This window comes from Haliotis rubra, unplaced genomic scaffold (genome assembly GCF_003918875.1).
Source record: "Haliotis rubra isolate DU_JTF1 unplaced genomic scaffold, ASM391887v1 Scf184, whole genome shotgun sequence".
Classification (NCBI taxonomy): Eukaryota; Metazoa; Mollusca; class Gastropoda; order Lepetellida; family Haliotidae; genus Haliotis; species Haliotis rubra.
The window spans coordinates 716,195-740,481 of record NW_025765825.1 but is presented as its reverse complement, the minus strand read 5'-3'; the positions used below and the strand labels follow the sequence as shown (position 1 = coordinate 740,481).

At 38.9% G+C, this 24,287-nt stretch overlaps 2 protein-coding genes across 2 annotated transcripts in view; one reads left to right on the top strand and one right to left on the bottom strand.

Annotated features, from left to right (window-relative positions):
- The window catches only part of LOC124273785 (thyrotropin-releasing hormone receptor-like), a 73,939-nt gene extending 54,511 nt beyond the window's left edge, over positions 1-19,428 (bottom strand). Inside the window, exons 1-2 of the mRNA XM_046709092.1 lie at positions 19,344-19,428; positions 13,593-13,737 (exon numbers count right to left, since the gene is read on the bottom strand). The gene's annotated coding sequence lies outside the window, so the exon portion shown is untranslated. The remainder of the gene's footprint in view (positions 1-13,592; positions 13,738-19,343) is intronic.
- The window catches only part of LOC124273812 (ATP-dependent DNA helicase Q4-like), a 259,456-nt gene that overhangs the window by 121,009 nt on the left and 114,160 nt on the right, over positions 1-24,287 (top strand). The gene's annotated exons all lie outside the window — the stretch shown is intronic.

Genomic DNA, 24,287 nt, shown 5'->3' with positions numbered 1-24,287 from the left:
AACTGAGCGTCGTGGAAGAGTGACAGAGCCTCAGCATTAGATACCAACTCAGAGATGATCATTATTTATGTAGTCATTAGAAAATGTATGGGTAGATAAGGAAATACCCTTCATCTTTATGTGTGCCTGTGTCATAATGTCCGGTCTGTTATTGCAGTGATCCATATATCACAGATTAGTCTGTCTCCTGAAATACCACTTGCCATGAATACCAAAAGTGGAAGTCCTAACTGTACGCATTGTCCTTAATCTCATGACCCCTTTCTCCCCGAACCTATACTTCAAATTCTCTTCCTGACTGAGGAGATAAAATCTGTCTGATATATTTACCCTCGTAGTAGCGACTTTGTCCGAACTGAATGCTTCACCAATCCTCAATCATATGATCATTTTCTTGTCTGACCTTCAAGTCAAGTTCCTAATCAACAGTGCACAGGTCACCAACAATGAATGGATTCCCAGAAAGATGAGCTGGTAATATGACTGTTAACCTTCTAGTTCCTCATGGGCAGCTTGGATAGTATATTCCTCAGGGAGCTGAGATTGAACTGCATGTGGTTCCACTGACATGGGTATTAATAACACAAATCTCCTGTGAGCAGCCCAGCTGGAACTTGGTGCTGTTTGTTGTTGTTGTTGTTGTTGTTGCTAGTGATAATGGTAGTTTTGTGTTTAGTTCCCGCTTGATAAGTGATTCATTATTTCAGTGAGTTTTTTAATATGTAAAATCAGGATAAGGCCAAATAAGATGAAACAAATGAATATATAAATGTTATTTTTCATAATGAAGAAGTCCAGTGTATTGACCAGCTAATTTTTTTTCTATTTCCACTGACATTTATGTACTGACTCAATAGGCTGAACTTTGATTTTAGAAAAGACCATTCCAAATTTGTCCAATATATAGGTCTGCAGAGCAGTAGCCATGTTGTAAGTATTGACATCACTTTGGAGAATCATGAAGAGAGTGATAAGTCTCACAAATGTCATATATATCAAATGATTTATCTGATCTATCGATACCGTCACTTGTCACAGATACAGTTTACCTTCAGTGTCTGGATATATAGACTGAGGCTATGTCTTGCCATATTCGGGAGACTGATCTTATTGATCTTATTCATTGTATCTGTTTTGATTAATGAAAACATACTCTTAAGGACTCAGGTAATTGACAAATGGTGGTTCTGACGGTACATTGCTTGATACCGAGGAGAGCGTCACGACGGGAACGCCAAAAGCATCTTTTTGTCATACAGCTTGGAATAGAGGCTGCCAGTATTATGCATTTGTCGGCACAGATCCAGACACTGAAGATAGTTACTCTGTTGTTTCTTCTATCACTTTTAGGGAATTGGTGCAACACTGCTCCCTTTATCTTATCATAAACACAATGGTATTTGTCATGAAGTGGGAATTAGCTCGTGTGATGTCTAACACTATGTATCTTTGATCAACTCTCATTTCTTAGCTGATGCACATTTTATGGAGTCCTAAGAAATTTCTGCCAAAATTGGAGTCCATTGCACACTGGTGGAGCTTCTGGTTATGACACCAGGTGTTTGCCCAAAGATGACCATATCCTGACCCAGGTCACTAACACATGCAAAGGCAATTCAATTGCTCACCTTAAACAACACCCGGGGGAACTGGTGGTACATGTGAAAATAGGGAAGTTCATCAGACAACATTTTGTCCTCAGCATTACCCGATACACAACAGGTCAAGATCATCCGGTGACCACTAAAACACACCATGGACATCAGGCCTAGCTGCCCGATAACGAACTGAAGGGCAAAGGATAAACATTCATCCCCATGACATCTTGTAATTTGAAAATGGTCAAAATGTTCTCATCTGTTTTTCTATATTGTCGGTGAGCAGACATATAATCTCTACATCCTGAGTCACCTTGTTTATCATCAACCCCCTGCAGGTATGGTCACTTGACATTTATCTAAGTACTGGTGTACTTCAAGTTTTTGAATTCAGATGCAAAATTGCATCTTTCCTTCCGAGATTGCTCTCACTCTGTTTGATCTTGAAGCACACAATGCAGATTGATTACGGAACATTTTGTATGCATAGAATGTGTTTCATTTAAACATCTGGACAGGAGAACTTTGAGCTTATTTGATTTTTATTCTGATTTCAAATTGCCTGCACTTTTAGGAAGAATATGGAAATTGAGTGTACTGGGTTTATCACTGTTTTTGAAGTATTTCAGTAGGATCAGATTGATGCAGGAAGAATGCACTTCTAGAATGACAAAAAACTGTTTGACAAGACAGATGACTTCATGTTTCCAACAGTCTACTTGCCCTTTATGTCAAACAATACTCCAGCAGTCTTTCATGTCTATAAATGGGGTAGCCTTGTGCTTAAAGGGCTCGCTCGTCACACTGAAGACCCAGGTTCGATTCCTCAACAATGTGTGATGAACATTTCTGGTGTCCCTCCCAGTGATATTGCCGAAATAATGCTAAAACCTGCGTAAAACTGTCACTCACTCCATGTGTACATTTCACAACATTGGTGTACAAACGAGGATGCTCTTTCTTTGAATATTTCAAAGAGTGTTATGCGGCTCTTGGTAGAAGTTAACTGATGAGGGTAATGACATTCAAGACAAAAATTGTGTGGTAGACATGTGGAGGATGTTTCCATGTTTTGTGTTTCAGTGAAATAGATAGCGTATAGTGGGGCAGGATATGATCCCCTTTTGGTGATGCTCCAAGGTTTGCACAGATTTGTGAAGTGCTTGAATTCACCTGTGTCTGACGAAAAGTGCTTGAATTTGATATTTCTCACTAAGAGGGCTTGAATACTGCTGCTATTGTATAGATTGTCCTTGAAAAGTGCTGAAATTTGGATAATTTATCAATATTTAACTGTAAAAAATTACGTAGATAAATTAGATCTAAAAAAGTATTTTATTATTGGCACAATTTTATCGTGTTGTTTACTTCCTGTCTACTGTGATCGATATAATGATTATTTAACTGTCATCTGAAAACTTGATATTAAACATAAACCTAAGAATTTGTGTCTGATTACATCTGTTTATGATATTGGCATCAAACAAATATGAAGTTTTGTGTAATACCTTTGGTACAATTTGAAAAGCGTGGTGCTCGAAAACAAATCACATGTCCATGAAGAGTCCTTGAAAAGCCCTTGAATCTTACGGGCTCTTGGCTGTATGAACCCTGTGCTCTGGTATTAGCTCCTTGATGGTGATATCTGAAACGTGCTCATGATATAGTCAGTATCGTGCAATGGATTCTACTTGCAGCACAGATTACTTATCAAATTGGAAACTTTTTGATACTTCTGTTTATCACGTATGTTATATTTGGGATTACACTTTCTTAGAAAAGTACAGATTCCACGGAAGCCGTGGTGGCTGAACGGTCTAGGCGTCTGACTTTGTGTGCTGGCGATTAGGTGCCTGACTCTGAGGGTGTGGGTTCAAATCCTGGATGAGACTCAACCCAAAAAGTACTAGCTATAGATTCTGTACTTTACTAACAAAGTGTAATCCCAAATATAACATACGTTACATTTGACCACTTTCTAAAATGGCATTGTGTATTTAATTCTGTTTATCATTATCTTTATCATTTTGTGAAACCTTTGACTGATCTTGTGTGTCAGGGTGAATCTGAATACCAAACAATGGTACATTCATGAACAGCATACATAAACTTCACAGGCTTAAAGTTTGAAGAAAACAAATCAGAGATAATAATGTCCCTCTCTTCTAAATATCTAGTACAACATCAACATACAGAGCCTGAAAGTTTCAAACTCTTTTTTGAAAGAAGTTGCTGAACTTGAAGACTATCAAATTAGGGTTTTAGGGAAACTGGTCTGTAGACTGCAAGTTTCAAGTTTCTCTCAGGAAAGATTAATCTGGTTGTTCAACTTACACTGGAGTAATGGGAACCTGAGGAGTTTTTCACAACATAAATTGGCGGCACACGTTTCACTCCTTGTGTGGAATCAAGGCTGCTTCTTTGACATGGTGAGTGAATGTTTTAACTTCCAGAAATGAAGGAGGTGACTGCACTGTCATGACTTTCTATTACCAAGTGTGAAAGTGTGTAGACCTGTGTTGATTCATGCAAGTGTTTATTGGATGTACAGCATCCCAAAACAGCATGGCAGAAGCTGATCTAATCCGCAAGTCGGAACCTATTTCTGTTCTCTTGTCGTCAGTGTCACATAATTGCATCACAGGACATGCTCTGATCCACTCTCTCTCAAGGTGTAATCTCCAACAGCAAGCTCTCCCTGCTGTGAAAACTATTGATCATGACAAGATTCATGTGTGCTGTGCTCAACAAATACCACATTCTTATACATAGGGAGAGGGATAGAAACCTATGATCACAATTCATTTTTGGGGCATGGTGGTAGAGTCGTCTGAGGTGATGCAGTTTGCTGTGCTGAGTCGCATCCTTTGGGATGCCAAAAATATCGCAGTTTTTATCCAGACTGAGTTTGTCAGTTTGTCTGCACCATTCCTTTGTTCAAGGGTCTCAGTTTGTCTGCACCATTCCTTTGTTCAAGGGTCTCAGTTTGTCTGCACCATTCCTTTGTTCAAGGGTCTCAGTTTGTCTGCACCATTCCTTTGTTCAAGGGTCTCAGTTTGTCTGCACCATTCCTTTGTTCAAGGGTCTCAGTTTGTCTGCACCATTCCTTTGTTCAAGGGTCTCAGTTTGTCTGCACCATTCCTTTGTTCAAGGGTCTCAGTTGTCTGCACCATTCCTTTGTTAAAGGGTCTCAGTTTGTCTGCACCATTCCTTTGTTCAAGGGTTTCAGTTTGTCTGCACCATTCCTTTGTTCAAGGGTTTCACAAAAACAGTCAATATTTTAGACCTGAATCACTTTTGAATTTACTCTGGTATGAAGGTCACACCAAGCAAATTTCTTTGCCATGAACAAAATTTGGGGGAAGGGGACACAACTACTAATAGGGTGCTGTTTCCCTACTGACTGATTAATACAATATGAAACAGCTTTTGTTTGTTGCTGATAACATGGGCGATAATTAAGGTTATTATTATTCTCACATGTATTTATCAGAACTGACTGCAGAATGTTTTTGTTTCAGTTCTAAATCTAACAACCACTTTGTGCAAATCTAATATTCGTTTTTACCAAATTCATACCCCTATCTATGTAAAACCATATTGAAGACTATTCTTAGATCAATTTCCCAATGCTGAGTCAATGCATAATGAATAGTCCTAGTTAACAGTGAAGGATAATGGAAGTCTGGCACCATTTCAAAAAGCTATCATAGCGCAACTGTTGTACATATATGTTACAGTATAGGAGGTACGACACATGTAACGCTACGGTAGCTTGTGAAATGGGGCCCAGGTCTGGCCTGCACTCTGAGTCATGTAACACAGAAGATGAATGATCCTTGTTTAGAAAACATATCATCAGTCCCCAGCTTACTTTCCAAGTCTCCAATGAATGATATTAGTTTATCTTTAAAAGTACATGGTAGCAGCGTCCTTAGGCAAAATAGCATATATTCTGGAATAGCGTCCATCATGCAAGAGGCAAGAAGTACACATTTGTATTTATGTCGCAGTGACCGTTTTAAGGCACCAAGGGTTTCAGTTTTATTGCTTTCTCAATTGCTGCTATTATCCTGTCATGATGCTGGTATGAGTATGGATATTTATCTTTCTACTTTGATCCCCGGTTAATCAGCTACCATCAAGCATGTCTGACATATCTCTATGGTGACGCCTTGAAGGGCGGAAAGATATCTGTCTTGTGTAAAAACTTCTTGGACTTGTCATTGGTGAAATAAAATGAGAATACTGTCGGGAGTTTATGGACCAGAGCTTTCATTTCTTAGCTAATATCTAATAGGATAGGTGTGTAACTTCTGATAGATTTTTTCTGAGATCATAGATTTGACCAAGACGCCATGATCAGAAACTTAGGACTTTTGACTTCATTCATTTTTGGAACTGATTAATCTTTTAGGAATAGCAAAATAATAGCTCCAAACGTCAAAGAGCTTTCTTTTAGGTGAGTTTTGATGGTGCTGTCAGCAATATTCCAGCTATGAATGGTCTGTTAATAATCACGTCTGGCCAAGACCATCTAGTGTTTGACATCATGCGCATCAATCTGTGCAGTTGAGATGACTGGCAATCATCCATGTCAGCAGACCTCACTACCATTATGTGACTTGAGTCCATACTGTAACCTCTCAGGTATATCCCTGCAGGCAAACACCTAACAACATATACTCCAGTTAACTTCTTCCTTGTCTGTCTCACAGGCCCAGAACTACTCTCTGTCCACCCAGACCAATCTTTAATGCTTGAGCCCAAAATGGAGCAAACTATTTTCCACAGGTTCTCAATCTCTGATCTCACTGGGGCTATTTCCCAATAATGGAGCTATTTTCTTTCAAAATTGATTCTTATCAGAGACCAAACAGTAGCCTAATCATGTTCAATAGTCTCCTTTAACTGTCAACACCAGAGCATGCACCATCAGCTTATGACTGGACCCAAAGACTTCCCCTGATAATGATGCCTGTTGTGTCAGAAAAATACTTGCTCTTCTGCTTCACCAGCGGTAAATGATTACGACTTGCGCTGCTTTCCATGCACATTAAACTAAAATATTTTAACAGTACTGAAATGTTTGTAAAGTAACAATGAGGCCATGTGCTAGGCTGAGTTTACTGTATTCACTGCACTGCTTGAAGAAAAAACCCTCAAATATTTCAACAAGACATTACAAATAATTCAATTTGATATTATTTAAACAATAGATGTTTGCTCAGAAAATGTAGTATGCAGAATAAGCTTCCAAAATTTGAATTATGGATTATCTTTCTTTTTTTAAGAAGTAATGTTGAATGGACAGGCTAACATATTAAATTACTCAGTAATCCATAATTCTTTTAGGTTTTTCTCTACAGCTGTTTCACTTAGCTGATACTGGAAACCATGGAAACACCACCAGTTAAATTGTATTTAAACGAAAGACTTAGCACACTTGAAAATGTTTTCAGCCTCAACTTTTTCGTGACAGAGGAAGTAAAAAATCCTGCCGACAGACCCTGACCTTCACGGACAGCAAATGCTACAGTACAGAGATATTGATCATCCATTTCACCAAAAACTGGTGTCTCTCCTGTAAAACAATAAATCGCTATGACTATGACTTGATGACTTTCTAGAAAAGAATTAGAATCCAGTATGAGTATTAATTCTCTGCTCCAGCTTTGATGTCTTTTCATTGCTAGTGGATGATATATTATTCCTGTGATCATCTGTAATGCATGGAAGCCATATTGCCACAGTAGTTCTTTATTGGTTCGCTATATGTCATCCATGGTCTACTGCAGTGACGCCACAAGAGCATGCCAACCAATGATAAACCTCTTACTTTGAGCAATGAATTCTCCACTCTGTATAAAGTGGTTCTATATGATCCTAGATATTCAATAAACATTGTCAATACAGGAGAATATAGCAGAGGAAAATACTTTGAAAGATCGATGTTTCTTAATAGATTTCTTAAATTGCAAGTTTATGTTTGTATGTTTTTTAAATCAAGAGTCTGTTCCACATATAAATCTCCTTGAGATTGCATCATTTAATGATTACATTTTATATCAAAACAATTATCAGGTCTTTGATCTCATAAATCAATTATGAATGTTTAATATACCACACTGCCGGGCAGCAATGCTGGAACAAGAAGGCTGTATGCTGCTCTTGCAATACAGGGTCACATCCGGACTAATATCTAATTTCTGTGATGAAGTTGTCTTCTTTCAGAAAATATATCTACAAATTAAAAAGTATAATCCAAATGGAACCCACGACAATGATCAAATATGAGACTTGCCAAACAATTCCGACTTGACTTCGCATCCTGTGACTTAAAGTGAGTGAGTGAGTTTAGTTTTACGTCGCTTTTAGCAATATTAAAACAATATCACAGTGGGGGACACCAGAAATGGGCTTCACACTTCACTTTTAGCAATATTCCAACAATATCACAGTGGGGGACACCAGAAATGGGCTTCACACGTCACTTTTAGCAATATTCCAACAATATCACAGTGGGAGACACCAGAAATGGGCTTCACACGTCACTTTTAGCAATATTCCAACGATATCACAGTGGGGGACACCAGAAATGGGCTTCACAGGTCACCTTTAGCAATATTCCAACAATATCACAGTGGGGGACACCAGAAATGGGCTTCACACATGGTACCATTGTGAGGGAATCAAACCCAGGTCTTCAGCGTGACGAGTGAACCCTTTACCACTAGGCTAACCCACCCCCCCTGTGATTTAAGGGTATAAGGAACTTGAAAGTATAGACTAGAAATAACCATTGATAAATCTTACAAAGCATGTTATTAGCTAATAGATTTCAGTCGCTGTTTTAAAGTAAAAATGTGTCAGTTTGTAAACAGACAATGTATGATTCAAGAAATATATTTTAATTCTTTAAATATATTGTTATTGGTGCCTTATGAATGCATGACAATAATTGCTATTTAAACAGCGGCATGATGTTCATCTGTAGCTGATGTTTTGAAAAAAGGTGTAATTTACTAACAGCTTCTTGTCTGTCATCCATCATTGACGAAAATACCAAAGAAATTCAACATGTTTGTCAGCTGAAACTGAGATAAGTAGATTGTTTCTGTCAAATATTTTCAAGCAAAGCTATTTGATCAAAGTTGAGCTTAACAGGACTTGAAGGGAATCAACACAAGAGGAGTTATTCCTCCTGGCTGGTTAGATATAATCAGAGAGTAATTATGGAGGATGGTCAGGGATGCTCTGAGGTGGAAATGGGGCGGCTTGTACTTCAGATTTGGAGGAAATAGTTCCAGGAACTATACATTGTCATTATGAGATAACATTACACTGCAACGTATGTGGATAATGAGACAAGGTTTCTCTCAATAATGAAGCAATTTATTGAACAATGGTTACTAATTATTTTAGAAAACTAGAGATATATTCCACAAGTCCTGAACCCTGATCCACAAAGCGTTTGTAGTGTTACGAGCTATCGTAACTCTATGGTTTACTATAGGTTTACGAATGTTGTAGAGCTACGAACACTTTGTGGATCGGCCCCTAGTTTTGATTGGACACTATGTTAAGAACTATCCACACCATTACATGGTCTCAGGCTTGTCATCATGCTGTATATTTAATAGCGACAGAAACAATTTTCTTGTTTGATAGTCTTGAACTTGAAATTCAGTCCAGTGATTCCTTTTGTTTTTTTGTCGTTTTTGTATTTACACTAAATATGTCTTGAAATATGTAAATTGTAAAGGCAGGGGATATTGTTCGAATAGATTTGCACAGAGATGCATTCAACTGATTCCCATTTAGATGGCCATTAACTCTCACTCACACTCTCAGTCACTTAAACACCGACTCACCTCGTCCACCCTACCACCCATTCATTCATTCATTCATTCATTCATTCATTCATTCATTCATTCATTCATTCATTCATTCATTCATTCATTCATTCATTCATTCATTCATTCATTCACATGCTCAGAAACAAAAATGACATTACTAGATAGGTACAGTACATCACAGTTGTATTAAAAACTTACTCAAGAGACCATTTGTCTGAGACCATTTAGACATGATCAGTTGTTGAGACAGCAGCATGTGAGGTGTCTGATTATAGGAGTCTGCTGAGTACCGGTATTTTACTAGAGACAATGGCAGTAGAACATTAGCATGAATTTATCAACTTGTAATATTTGAAGAATACTTTCCAAATGATCAGTCAATGTCATAGAAAATTAACTGACATGAAACAGGTACTGGCAACCTCTGTCTGCAATCAAACACCATTTATTCAATCATCAGTGGCCTATATAGCTATCTTAATTATGCCATACAGTGTATGTGATCAACACTGATAAATCAGCGTCTCAATATGGTGATGTAACTAACTTGAAAAGGCTCATTAATAGGCAGTTCTGGCAGACAGCTGGAGTGAGATGTGGAGTCCTCCTCATCAGGGAGATAGCATCAGTGAGATCTGTACAGCAGCGTACCGCTACAACCCAGTCGGCATAATCAGTGGGGATTTAGATCAGCGTGAGGGAATCCCTTTGGGGAATGATTGTGTCTCCTGGGTGTGTCATAATGAGCTAAAGTTGGTACTGGTCATTCAACTGGGGCACCTCATCACTGGTGTGCTGGTTGTCATAGCAAGCTGTCACACCTCAGGCTTGTCATCTTTTTTTTATACCATATTGACATATTCAATTTTCTCGTTTGTTAGTCAGGAACTTAAAATTCAATCCACTGTCATTCCTTCAGGGGTCTTGTTTTTATATTAAACATGTCACATGAGTGTTGTAAATTCTACAGGAAGGGAAACAATGTGTTAGGATAGTGCTTTGTTTGTAGATTATGTTGTTGAGAAGTGATGTATCACATAGATTTCCATATATGTGTTCTGGACAACATTTGGTGTATTATTAATTATTCATTATTAATTGTTTTGGTTAAATGTTAGGCACATGTGTTTGAACCAGCTAGAGTAAAACGTTTACATCCATCTTGTCCATTTATGAAGTTGTAATGATATAAGATTATTCATATCTAGAAAGCCATGTCAATATGAGTATGTTGTACAATGTAGAATAATGGTTCAAATGACACGTTTTACATACACGGACATGCACACGCACACACATGGTGTTTTGATGCTGCTCAGAATATCAACCACTGGTTTGTCTGGTCCACTTGCACTTATTGCCATACTGCTGAATGAAGCATGAAGCATAAAAACAAACAGGTGACCATCTTCTCCTGCCAACTTCCCCTGGTTTCTGTATATCAATGTCCTGCCAACTTCCCCTGGTTTCTGTATATCAATGTCCTGCCAACTTCCCCTGGTTTCTGTATATCAATGTCCTGCCAACTTCCCCTGGTTTCTGTATATCATGTCCTGCCAACTTCCCCTGGTTTCTGTATATCAATGTCCTGCCAACTTCCCCTGGTTTCTGTATATCAATGTCCTGCCAACTTCCCCTGGTTTCTGTATATCAATGTCATGCCAACTTCCCCTGGTTTCTGTATATCAATGTCCTGCCAACTTCCCCTGGTTTCTGTATATCAATGTCCTGCCAACTTCCCCTGGTTTCTGTATATCGATGTCATGCCAACTTCTCCTGGTTTCTGTATATCAATGTCATGCCAACTTCCCCTGGTTTCTGTATATCAATGTCATGCCAACTTCTCCTGGTTTCTGTATATCAATGTCATGCCAACTTCTCCTGGTTTCTGTATATCAATGTCATGCCAACTTCCTGGTTTCTGTATATCAATGTCATGCCAACTTCTCCTGGTTTCTGTATATCAATGTCATGCCAACTTCCCCTGGTTTCTGTATATCAATGTCATGCCAACTTCCCTGGTTTCTGTATATCAATGTCATGCCAACTTCCCTGGTTTCTGTATATCAATGTCATGCCAACTTTCCCTGGTTTCTGTATATCAATGTCATGCCAACTTCCCTGGTTTCTGTATATCAATGTCATGCCAACTTCCCCTGGTTTCTGTATATCAATGTCATGCCAACTTCCCTGGTTTCTGTATATCAATGTCATGCCAACTTCCCTGGTTTCTGTATATCAATGTCATGCCAACTTCCCTGGTTTCTGTATATCAATGTCATGCCAACTTCCCCTGGTTTCTGTATATCAATGTCATGCCAACTTCCCCTGGTTTCTGTATATCAATGTCATGCCAACTTCCCCTGGTTTCTGTATATCAATGTCATGCCAACTTCCCTGGTTTCTGTATATCAATGTCATGCCAACTTCCCCTGGTTTCTGTATATCAATGTCATGCCAACTTTCCCTGGATTCTGTATATCAATGTCATGCCAACTTTCCCTGGATTCTGTATATCAATGTCATGCCAACTTTCCCTGGTTTCTGTATATCAATGTCATGCCAACTTCCCCTGGTTTCTGCATATCAATGTCATGCCAACTTCCCTGGTTTCTGTACAATGTCATGCCAACTTCCCTGGATTCTGTATATCAATGTCATGCCAACTTTCCCTGGATTCTGTATATCAATGTCTTGCCAACTTCTCCTGGTTTCTGTATATCAATGTCATGCCAACTTCCCCTGGTTTCTGCATATCAATGTCATGCCAACTTCCCCTGGATTCTGTATATCAATGTCATGCCCACTTCCTCTGGATTCTGTATATCAATGTCATGCCAACTTCTGGTTTCTGTATATCAATGTCATGCCAACTTCCCCTGGATTCTGTATATCAATTTCATGCCAACTTTCCCTGCATTCTGTATATCAATGTCATTCCAACTTCCCCTGGTTTCTGTATATCAATATCCTGCCAACTTCCCCTGGTTTCTGCATATCAATGTCATGCCAACTTCCCCTGGATTCTGTATATCAATGTCATGCCAACTTCTGGTTTCTGTATATCAATGTCATGCCAACTTCCCCTGGATTCTGTATATCAATTTCATGCCAACTTTCCCTGGATTCTGTATATCAATGTCATTCCAACTTCCCCTGGTTTCTGTATATCAATATCCTGCCAACTTCCCCTGGTTTCTGTATATCAATGTCATGCCAACTTTCCCTGGATTCTGTATATCAATGTCATTCCAACTTCCCCTGGTTTCTGTATATCACTGTCCTGCCAACTTCCCCTGGTTTCTGTATATCAATGTCATGCCAGCTTCCCCTGTATTCTGTATATCAATGTCATGCCAGCTTCCCCTGGTTTCTGTATATCACTGTCATGGCAGCTTCCTCTGGATTCTGTATATCAATGTCATGCCAGCTTCCCCCGTATTCTGTATATCACTGTCATGCCAACTTCCCCTGTATTCTGTATATCAATGTCATGCCAGCTTCCCCTGTATTCTGTTTATCAATGTCATGCCAGCTTCCCCTGGTTTCTGTATATCACTGTCATGGCAACTTCCCCTGGATTCTGTATATCAATGTCATGCCAGCTTCCCCTGGTTTCTGTATATCAATGTCATGCCAACGTCCCCTGGTTTCTGTATATCACTGTCATGCCAACTTCCTCTGGTTTCTATAAATCACTGTCATGGCAACTTCCTCTGGATTCTGTATATCAATGTCATGCCAGCTTCCCCTGTATTCTGTATATCAATGTCATGGCAACTTCCTCTGGATTCTGTATATCAATGTCATGCCAGCTTCCCCTGTATTCTGTATATCAATGTCATGCCAGCTTCCCCTGTATTCTGTATATCACTGTCATGCCAACTTCCCCTGGTTTCTATATATCACTGTCATGGCAACTTCCTCTGGATTCTGTATATCAATGTCATGCCAGCTTCCCCTGTATTCTGTATATCAATGTCATGCCAACTTCCTCTGTTTATCAATGTCATGTCAACTTCCTCTGTTTATCAATGTCCTGCCAACTTCCCCTGGTTTCTGTATATCAATGTCATGCCAACTACTTCTGTATATCAATGTCATGCCAACTTCCTCTGTATATCAGTGTACTTACCATGGCTGCTCACCAGCTTCAGGACACAAGCGGTGGATACACAAGTCAACAATCCATTAAGAATCTGTTGTCCACCTTTTGAATGTGATATAGTCCCAGTCCAACGTGTCCTTAATCCAACTTGAAGGAACAGAGAGTCACACACCTGTAACAGATGCCATGGAGTGCAGGGTCGGGTTTGTCAAGGTATATATGCATAGTGAGAGCACCTGTTCGGGGTTCAGGGACAGAGTTGACCTTAAGAATTCCATGTTTGTCTCCCTATGGAGATTTAGGTCACAATTTTGTAAAGATCTTCTGTGCCTGATACTTGCCTCCCTGTCAGGATTCTGGGTTAGAATATACTTGACCCCAGTATTCATCACTTGTATTACAGTGGTGATTCTGGACAAGATAAGTCCCCAATATCCCATGCTGGTCTCCCTTTCAGGACTCCAGACAGTACAGATCCCTGTAACCAGTGCTTGTGTACATATGCCTTTGAGATTAATCACTGAATTACTCATAAATGTCTCAATCAGATATGTTCTCACTGAATGGCATCAAGGAACTAAATCAAAGTGGGCTTGTGTTCTATGATGCGCCATCATGGCACATTGCTGATCACTCCATATTTTATACTTTATGAAGTCAGAAAGGGGTGACTAACAGCGCTGGCATTCTTCATCCACAACGACATTAATGCATCTTCAGGCAAGACAAATGGTGAGTCTGGACACACATAAAACTGTGTCATCGGACAAAATGCTCATTTGCACAAACTCTGTGATGAACTATCATGTTAAGTGAACATAAAGCTGCAAATATGCATAGTCCAAGGTGTTGTTTGCAGAGCTGTTCATTTGTCATGAAAATTGAACTTTTTAAAACAATTGTTGATGTGAGTAAAGAATAATCTATATTGGAGGTAAGCATTGGTTTTTGAAAATTTTCTTAAAAAATCATTTTTACAGTCTTGAGATCAAGTGAAAAAGTATAAAAAACGTGCATTTCCACTCCCTTCATCCTGTGTTATGACCCACGTTTCGGGACAGTGGTGAACCATGACTCCTAACTATATTCTTCAGAATTAAATTTCCCTTTTGACATCTTCCAATTAGCTGTATCTACTTTCGGTTAGCTGGTATTTTCCTACAATATTTTTACAGTGTTAAGGACATTAAACAAAAAACATTCCAAACCATTCATACTTACATACATGCAAGATTCAAGTTAGATGTATAACTACTTACTAGTTTACAACACTGTGACAACCATTAGATGATTCTGTTACAGCAGGTACATATTAATGTGAAACTGATCATTATATTTTTTAAGAATAGTTGTGAAACAAGACACAATACTTTAGGGTTTCCAAACAACCAGATACCAGTTCCACTTACAGAGCCAACGTATGTCTCCCTCCACTGTAGACCAGTGAGCTGGAGACTTCTGTTACCACTCCCGCTGACCGTGTAATACATGTTATATATCACATGGTATTCCCCATGCTCTGTCTGCTTGAGAGAACTAATCCTATCGCTTGATTGACACAACAATGTTCCCTTGTTGAACTTACATACATTTCCAGTCAGCTTAGATACCATTGTTCCCTAAGCTCCATAATCTCAGAACTTGGTGAAATTTAAGACAAGACTCCTTCAGATAATTCATGCTGTTTGAAAAGTTATTTTTGTTTTTTTTGCCAACATTTTAATTGTTGAATTCTAAATGTTAGCCCAGAAATGAACACGCTTAACAATTCAATGTGAAACAACAACAAAATTTGACAATTGACAACTATTTTAAAACTTACTAGGTTTACAAATGAAAGCAAGTTACTGCAAAGCAGAAGAAAGTGGTAGTACATAATTACTTCGTTGCAGAATTACAATGGCAATGTAAATAAACTGCAGATGTAATAGCATTAAAGTCAGTGATTCTACTATTCACCTTGCAGGAACCGTGGTTAAGCTACTGAAATAGGCCTAGGCTGGATATCCAGAGGGTACATATGATCATACTAGGGGTGAAATGGTACACTCATACCATGGTACGTATTGCGGTACAAGGCCTTTGGTTTGGTTCGGTTCAGTATGTGCAAACTCACTTCCGGGAAAATAGCAGCCGTCTAGCATAGAAATGCATAGATTTTGACAAAATGATTTGATTTCTAGACATTTAAAACAGGTGTAAAAAGGTTAATAAAATGATGGTATGAAAACCAAAAATACTGAATTTGTTACTGCATTACGGTATACCAAACTAAAGGAAAAATACTGGGGTTCTACTAGTACTGTGGTACACTGTTTCACCTCTAGGTCATACCATTCCACTCACTCACTGACTCACTCCACCTGTGAAAAAAAATCTATTTTCACAGTTCATTAACAATTAACAACTGTTTGCATTGAACAATCTGAGTCCATGCGTAACAAATACGCTATTATAATATGAATTAACTGTGTTCCTTAACTGATTTTGAGTGGGATGTGTTTGTGTATTGCGTCAGCTGCTGGTATTGTTTGTTGCATGGCCATAAATACTATCAACTGATCATGTGTGACAACTCAAGGCTGGTAATGTAACGCATCACATCACTACTGGACTGCAGTAGTGCAGTGGTAAGGTGTCTGCCTATCACGCTGAAGACCCGGGTTCGGGTCCCGAGGTGGGGACATTTGCGTAGTATCCTTGGACAAGATACTTAGATCTACATTGTCTTAGTTCACCCAGCTGTAAAATGGGTACCCGTGAGGATGTGCTGACAATGTGAGTGTTTAGTTTGTTGCGCCTAACAGGCAGCATGGCTGTATACTCCCCAGGGAGTTGACGAAGTATCGGAAAGTACGATAGTGTCCTATGACCGGAGATAGTAATGTACGTAGCGCCGTGAGCAGGCAATGTGCCTGGATATGAGCGCGCCATATAAGCGGACTATTACTATTACTATTACTATAAGGCTGTTCTACTGAGTAAGAAAATCTATGTTTATTATTATTTATCATTATTTGAAAACCTAGGCGTAGAATATAGACGGATGACTTTGTGTGCTGGCGATTAGGTGCCTGACTCTGACGGTGTGGTTCAGATCCTGGATGGGACTCAACCCAATAAAAGTACTAGAAACTATACTTTACTGAGAAAGTGTAATCCCAAATATAACATGAGTTACATGGGCACTTCTCTACAGCAGAATATGGTACTGTATGTAACTGGAATATGTGTTGTGGCATACATGTTGTATTCTATGTGGTGAAGAGCAATGGAGTAACCTAGTGGTTAAAATGTTCACCCTGACGACTGGAGTTCTATCCCCTACATGGGTACAATGTGTGAAGCCCATTTCTGGTGTTCCGACCATGATATTGCTGGAATATTGCTGTAAGTGGCATAAAACCATACTCACTCACTCACTCACTCACTCACTCACTCACTCACTCACTCACTCACTCACTCACTCACTCACTCACTCACTCACAGTGTGGTGAAATATTGGTGCAGCTGTGTATAGTGGAATATGGGCATTATTCTATCGGGTGGTATATGTGTTATTTTCTATATGTTAGAACATGGATGGTACTCCATTTGTAGGAATATGGAACATACTTTTCATGTGCAATATGGGTGTTATTCCATATGATGGAATGTAACAGATATTCCAAAGATGTGATATTGATGGAGGTCTCTATGGTGAAATATGGCTTGTACTCAAGATGGTGGACAGTTGGTTGAACTGTAGTTGGTGAAATATGGTTGATGCTCTATATAGTTGAGTTGTTATTCTTTATACAGGCAGAACAGACAGACAGAAGTTTTTATTCAATGTTTCAATATATGTTGTTCTATATAGTGGAATATGAATAGAACTACACATGGTGGAATAAGCATGTTTCTGTAAGTGGTGGAATATTGTTTGTACACTTCATGGTGGTACTCTATTTGGGGGAAAATGTATGGGTTACTTCACAATTATGTAATATGGATGGTATTCAATATGGTGAAATATGGATGATATTCTGTTTGGTGGAATGTAGCTAGAACTAAAAATTGTAGAATATTGGTGGCACACCATATGGTGGAATATGGATGTTATTCTATGTGGTGGAATGTGGCAAAAACTAAAAATTGTAGAATATGGATGGGACTCCATATGGTGGAATATGGATGGAACTCAAAATTGTAGAATATGGATGGCTCTCCATATGGTGAAAGTACGGGGAGTATTATTGTTAAGTCCTTTTCATCTACATTGCCATTTAGTTCCAAACCTCACACCATGATGATTGAAAAAATATATATGATAAACTAATTTCATCAAAACACAGATAAATTAATGCACTTCATGGCATAACACATTTAATTATTGTGAACATAGTGTTCCATAGTTTTCTTCTAGCCTCGGGATACATGTGATGACACAGATGTTGTACAGCAAGATATTGTGTAACTATATGATGTATTAACATTTAACAAAATTATTTTCTTTAAGAAGTACATTCTGTCAAGATGGGCCATCATTGAAATGTCTAATTATGCAAGTGTTTCATGATTCTGAAATACAAGATCAGTATCATACTGTCTCAGACGACAAGAAATTTGTTACAATCGACTGTGCTTTCAGCAGAGATTTCTTCTGGATGTGGAAAGGGTTTAGTTGCTTCTCTTCCAAATGTAAGATAAAGATTAGTGTGTTACAATGTAACAAGTCCAGTGTGAGATAGGATAAGTATTCATAATTCTACCTTTCGTTGTAAAATGGTCAATATTTAAAAAGTTATATTAAACAGAATAATAATTATTGCAGAGGGTTTTTCTTAAATTCACCAAAATGATCTTAATGAATCATTATTGAAGTTTTCGTGTAGGTGAACAACATACACGATACAGTCATTTCCAACTTATCCAACATGGTATGGAACACTTAGTCTCAATCATATAGTTGTCTAAGAAGTGAAATAAAATTAATTACCTCTGGGAAGCATCAGTATAAAAGAACCAGCAAGTCTCAGAAGCTGAGAACAGGATGAAGTCAGGCAGCCAAGACTGAGAACTGCTGAGAGTTCAATGGGGGAATGTTTTATTAAACAGGTGCTTTGGGTCTAATACAGAGATGAAGGATGGAATTAACTGATCAATCTGGCTGCACTGGACAAATATGCTCCCATTTCCAAAATGTCATACCTAGATTTTTTTATAGTACTTAGGCTATATATATATATAAAAAATTGATTTAATTTAAACAAACTGTACAGTGGACACATGCATACCAATCTGTGTGACGATCGTGTGGAAGATGTATGAGTGATGTTCAACTACGATGTCCTGAGTTAGTGGAGGTTCGTTCCAAAGTGCCATCTAGGGGAGACTGCATTACGTGTTTAGAAAGCTTTTATTGATTGTACTGATGTGAGAATTCATCATTAGAGGAAAAACATGGCAGATTATAGTGATATAGATTTTTACATTATTTCTGTACATCTGTTATGGATTTAATGGATAGACATTTTAGACATGTGGTATTAAGTACTGATGTTTAGTGAGGTTGATGTTCAATGCCAATCAAAGAACAAAGTTAACAGTATTGAATACTATGTTACTGTCTGGCTATTCAGTATTGGCATCAATACTGTTCACAGTAATGACCACTGTGCATCACATTGAAGTATTGTACTTGTAAAGTTGTCAGATGCTTTGATACTTTTTTTTGTAGTTTTTAATATTGAGCAATGTTTTTTTTATGTGAAAGTGTAAAAAGGTTTTGGAACTTACCTGTTGAGAATATGGAAATATTCCAGTAAATATGGTGCCAGTGTGTATAGCTCCAAGAGTCTGTGAGCCAACATCCCAGGCCCTACTGCACAAACACCGAACCAGCAACACCTGAGGAATCTGCTTGATGGACAGCTGAGACTCCTCCCACTGTGTAGGAGGATGCTGATATTGCTCCAATACTCCATGACTGACAGGTGCTTGGCTCCTCCCTCTTGGTAGGCTTGTGGAGGCTGATCAGTCAGTCATTACTGATTGACAGTTTCAGTGCTTCGTCTGCCTACACATTACTGAGGGAACCTTTTCTGTGTGGGGATTGAGTGACAGGTTGGATACACCTCTGTGATGGAAGGGATGTGCTGACTGTTGTGATGTTAGTGTGCGAGATGGGAAGCTCTTGAAGTGATTAGAAGAGTATCAAATCAGTTTGTATTTGTGTCAAGACGGCTATAGACATTAGCAACTGCAGCACTGAGATTTATCTAATTGGTAGAGAATGTAGCTGAGGAAGGCATGAAGAGGTATTCAGATTGGAGGGTGGGGCTTCAGGGTGGATGTAGGTTTGTTGAGTGTTGTAGGGTAAGGATGGGAGTGTGGATATGGGATTACTGGGTGTTGTAGGATAAGGATTGGAGCGTGGATATATGGTTACTGTGTGTTGTAGGATAAGGATTAGAGTGGATGTAGGTTTGTTGAGTGTTGTAGGATAAGGATGGGAGTGTGGATATAGGGTTACTGTGTGTTGTAGGATAAGGATTAGAGTGTGGATGTAGGTTTGTTGAGTGTTGTAGGATAAGGATGGGAGTGTGGATATAGGGTTACTGTGTGTTGTATGATAAGGATTAGAGTGGATGTAGGTTTGTTGAGTGTTGTAGGATAAGGATGGGAGTGTGGATATAAGGTTACTGTGTGTTGTAGGATAAGGATTAGAGTGTGGATGTAGGTTTGTTGAGTGTTGTAGGATAAGGATGGGAGTATGGATATAGGGTTACTGTGTGTTTTAGGATAAGGATTAGAGTGAGGATGTACGGTTGCTAAGTGTTGTAGAATAAGGATTAGAGTGTGGATGTAGGTTTGTTGAGTGTTGTAGGATAAGGATGGGAGTGTGGATATGGGATTACTGGGTGTTGTAGGATAAGGATTGGAGCGTGGATATACGGTTGCTGGGTGTTGTAGGATAAGGATTAGAGTGTGGATGTAGGTTTGTTGAGTGTTGTAGGATAAGGATGGGAGCGTGGATATGGGATTACTGGGTGTTGTAGGATAAGGATTGGAGCGTGGATATATGGTTACTGGGTGTTGTAGGATAAGGATTAGTGTGGATGTAGGTTTGTTGAGTGTTGTAGGATAAGGATAAGAGTGTGGATATGGGTTACTGTGTGTTGTAGGATAAGGATTAGAGTGTGTATGTACGGTTGCTGAGTGTTGTAGGATAAAGGTAAGAGTGTGGATGTAGGTTTGTTGAGTGTTGTAGGGTAAGGCTGGGAGTGTGGATATGGGATTACTGTGTGTTGTAGGATAAGGATTGGAGCGTGGATATATGGTTACTGGGTGTTGTAGGATAAGGATTGGAGCGTGGATATATGGTTACTGGGTGTTGTAGGATAAGGATTAGAGTGTGGATGTAGGGTTGCTGAGTGTTGTAGGATAAGGATGGGAGTGTGGATATAGGGTTACTGTGTGTTGTAGGATAAGGATTAGAGTGTGGATGTAGGTTTGTTGAGTGTTGTAGGATAAGGATGGGAGTGTGGATATAGGGTTACTGTGTGTTGTAGGTTAAGGATTAGAGTGTGGATGTAGGTTTGTTGAGTGTTGTAGGATAAAGATTAGAGTGTGGATGTAGGTTTGTTGAGTGTTGTAGGATAAGGATTAGAGTGTGGATATAGGGTTACTGTGTGTTGTAGGATAATTATTAGAGTGTGGATGTAGGTTTGTTGAGTGTTGGATTGGAAGGTTGATTCCTGAATTTCACTCACTCACTCACTCACTCACTCACTCACTCACTCACTCACTCACTCACTCACTCACTCACTCACTCACTCACTCACTCACTCACTCACTCACTCACTCACTCACTCACTCACTCACTCACTCACTCACTCACAGTACCTTTTACTTGATCCCTGACAGTGTTAGACCAATTCCCATGGCAAGGTGGAACTTGTAGAGTGTTCACACATTAGGTAGATAGCAGCCTGTGGCAGATGATGCAAGCTGGCTTGTTTAAAAAACAGTCACTCCAACCATGTCACATTTAGCCTGACTGGTTTTGTAACTTGGTCATTGTTGAGGTACATATAAATATATATCCATCTGTGTGTCAGTGTTTTATTCAGTGTCATCTATTGTGTTGGAACATGGTACTTTTCTCTCTCAGCTGTTTCACATAGTGAAACGTTTTCTAACATTTTGTCAACAACCAAAGAATTTACTGACCAGGCAGATTTTGTTGTATTTTCATCACTCCTCACAAAAAAACACCCAAATATTTTTGAAGGTATGATGTAGTAACTGTTTGACTGGCATTGTTGGTGACCAAATAAAATAACAATCAGCTCTATGGGTAGCAAGTTCTGGAACGTTGCATAAAGCAATGTGTGTGTGGCTTGGCTTCTTACGTGGTGTTGTAGCTAGAGTGACTGTAACGACCAAGTAAAGGGAGGGGAATATACGTGATAGTGATAAGCATATTATGTAATATCAACAGCATTGGGCATTGACACTCATATTGGGCACTATGGTGATTTAGTTAAAATGAGATTTTAACATTTGGTATACAAACAGAGTGTTTATGAAGATATAATTGTATGTGTTCGCACCAAGCAATTACAAATTACTAATAAACTTCATTGTGAAACATATCAATATTTGATTGTGTTCTCTTGTTAAAGTGAGCTACAGTGCCTCATGCCATTCCCTGAGTGGTTTAAGCAGTTCTCTGATCCAGGTGGGACAATGGAGTAGCCTAGTGGTTTAAGCATTCGCTTGTAATGCCGAAGCCCCGGGTTTGATTCCCCACATGGGTACAATGTGTGAAGTCCATTTCTGGTGTCCCATACCATGATATTGCTGGAATATTGCTAAAAGCAGTATAAAACCAAACTCACTCACTCACTCACTCACTCTCTGATCCAGGTATCATCAAAGATAGACACTTTCATTCCTGGATTTGTTTATGCTCCAAGAGACAAGGAGAGACTTTATTTCAATTTGGTTGATAATGAAGTAAACATGTGTCAATTTGTTTTTAGAAAAACCCCAGTAAGTTAGGAAATTAAATGACAACCAGAAACCAACTATAAAACAATTTTGTATTCTGAAAGGACAGTGGTGATAAAGCTTGAAAATACTGGTGTATGACTTCTGTCTGAATTAATTCTGATGTATCACGAGAGGTTTGTGAAATATGCCGTGAAAAGAAAATGTTTTATGTCACTTTTACACAAATAATGGTTTTCTAATGTCTTTGTAATTTGATCTCTGAGGCATATCCTTACCAAGAACATGCATTAGGCATTGGTGATTAGCTCAGCCAAGGAGAGCAGCTGGTCAAGGAGAACAGTAGGCGTCGTAACACAGTAGTCTGTCTCACAGTCCCTGAACCACATTAATTTCCCTACTGCCAAGCCCTCTCTGCAGTGCTAAAGCCCTAAATAAAGCAAGTCTAGATTTCCTCAGGTTCAGGCCTGAATCTCTGGTCTCCCTAGGGCTCCTTTTCAATATAAATGGGCTTGTTTGTTACTATCAAAATTATATATATTCAGAGACTAAGCCTTAGTCTAGTAACACAGGTGCATCATGGGTTTTCATGCCATGAGTCGTACATATATTTTTCCATATCGAGACAAAGCAATATGCTCACTAAAATAAAGTACTTTCTGCCTGTTAAATGACTCGCTAGTGAATTTATCAAATGTTGCAAAATGTGTGGCAATTACTGTTTCAATTCAGGTGTTGAAAACATCTGCCATATACCATTGTGTCGGCAGTAACTGTTCACACACATTTTGTGTTGAAAGATTTCTTTGACTTGAATGTGATAATAATGTTGACCTGATTTCAGTAGTGTGAAGAAATACAAGAAACCTAACGATTCATAAACCTTCTCTGAAATACGAAATACTTATTATCAAGATGGGCGTTGGGGAAGTCTAGTGGTTAAAGTGTCAGCTCGTCAGACCCTGGTTCGATTGCCCACATGTATACAATGTGTGAAGATCATTTCTGGTGTCTCCCGCCATATTGCTGGACTATTGCTAAAAGTGGCGTAAAACTAAACTCACTCACTCACTATTATCAAAGAGTTGCCACATGATTTCGTGTGTGTGTGTGTGTGTGTGTGTGTGCGTGCATGTGTTTATATCATGATGCTTATCATATGAGTGAGTGAGTGAGTTTAGTTTTACGCAGCACTCAGGAATATTCCAGCTATATAATAATCGGTCTGGACCAGACAATCCAGTGATCAACAGCATGAGCATCTAGGAATTGTGACTTTTTTTCCATTCGTGCTCATTCATTTTTAGGTATTTGATTGTTAGGTTCATTTGGCTATTGTGGTGTTAGATTGTTGAACTTATATTAGAATATTGTAGTGTTTAGAGGTTTCATTCAAAGTTCATTTTCTTCATTTCTTCACTTTAAGAGAATCACGTTTAGGGACCGTTCATAATTTATGGCTAGGGGGGGTGATGATGATTTTAAGGGGGTTCACCCATTTTGTTCTGGGGTGCTTGGGGGGTCAGCAATTTTGTACACACGTACTACGGGGGGTCAGCAATTTTGTACATAAAAATATGTTTAAAATTATGCTTAGAAATTATGGGAAGGGGAGGGGGGTAATTGATTTTGTACATGACATGCAGGGGGGTCACTTATTTTGTACATGAAGTTTAGGGGCGTCATTCACATTGTACATGCTTCTACATAAAAATCATCATCATC